The sequence below is a fragment of the Opisthorchis viverrini genome, assembly GCF_000715545.1.
Source record: "Opisthorchis viverrini unplaced genomic scaffold opera_v5_111, whole genome shotgun sequence".
Classification (NCBI taxonomy): Eukaryota; Metazoa; Platyhelminthes; class Trematoda; order Opisthorchiida; family Opisthorchiidae; genus Opisthorchis; species Opisthorchis viverrini.
The window spans coordinates 963,774-964,863 of NW_008751765.1; the positions used below are offsets into that span (position 1 = coordinate 963,774).

The following is a 1,090-nucleotide window of genomic DNA, read 5'->3' on the forward strand; positions in this document are numbered from 1 at the left end:
GATTCCGCTCTTGAGCACTCTAAGAACGCCTCATCGTGGCCTTGCTTGACGCAGTTCGAATTCGACATGGATCAGGAACGGTAGGAACTAAACTTCAAAAACTACGGATATCCGTTATTACGTGTCAGAAACCAAGAGGAACGTTGACACCTCACTTTCGGATCCATACAAACCAGAAAGAACTTAAAAAGGCATTTGGCAAGGGAAATGTTCACGTCAGCGTTAACCAACAATCAAAGCAACCAGACGCCGGATGCTGCCCTGATTTGACAGTTTAGTTCGAATCGGGGCGTGAACAGAACTCGTGGCCGGACTGAGGACTTACGCTCGCTAATCTTTAGGATGTTTGCTCTTCAGAAGCCCACTCGTTGTTGCCCAAACGGAGACGCGTAGTCAAGGAATCGGATCCCTGCAAAACATACTGTCAACCGAGCCCATAGTAGAGGGGTAGAACCGCACACAGACAAGCAGTAAGTAAGCATATTACACAATACCAACTCGGTAGAGCAGGAAAACAAAAATCCGGGTTATGAATGTGACGATACGCGGGCAGCCTAGCGCGATATGAAATGACAATTTGCGACTGAGGAGATCAACAAAGTGAAAATCGGGTTGAAATTGGGTTAAAATAACCGGGACCGACGGGTAGGTAGGTAGGAAGGAGGACTATGTACATGGAACGGCGCACATTTGTAAAAAAAAATTGGACAGCAGAAGGTTAGTAGTCCGATCCGGTAGAGTTTATACTGTGGTAAGCTTGCGTTTGACATTTGTGTCTGAAGGGGATAAACGAGGAGAAAAGCAAAAAGGTCAGCATGATACCTTTGTGTCATCAACAGACTGCTACAAATAAACTAAAAAAGCATGACGATGGAGAATCAAGGGATGATTCCACGTCATCAAGTGTAAACCTCTATCGGAAAAGACAAATTACTTGTCGAAATACACTCATTTGCAAACCCAACTGGATCTCTCGTTTATGATGTTTCTAAACAACGGATTGTACTGTACGAAGCCGTCTCATGTTTCAGTTGGTACGAATTCCCCTGTCTCGGCTTGGACAACTTGGCAGAATTCCAGCCCTCGTGCC

The 1,090-nt window shown here is 45.4% G+C and overlaps 1 protein-coding gene across 1 annotated transcript in view; it reads right to left on the bottom strand.

Moving 5' to 3' along the window:
• Nucleotides 1-475: 475 nt before the first annotated feature.
• Nucleotides 476-1,090, bottom strand: part of T265_05670 (hypothetical protein) — a gene marked incomplete at both ends in the record, with an annotated part of 49,197 nt that continues 48,582 nt past the window's right edge. The window contains one exon of the mRNA XM_009170735.1: nt 476-776. The remainder of the gene's footprint in view (nt 777-1,090) is intronic.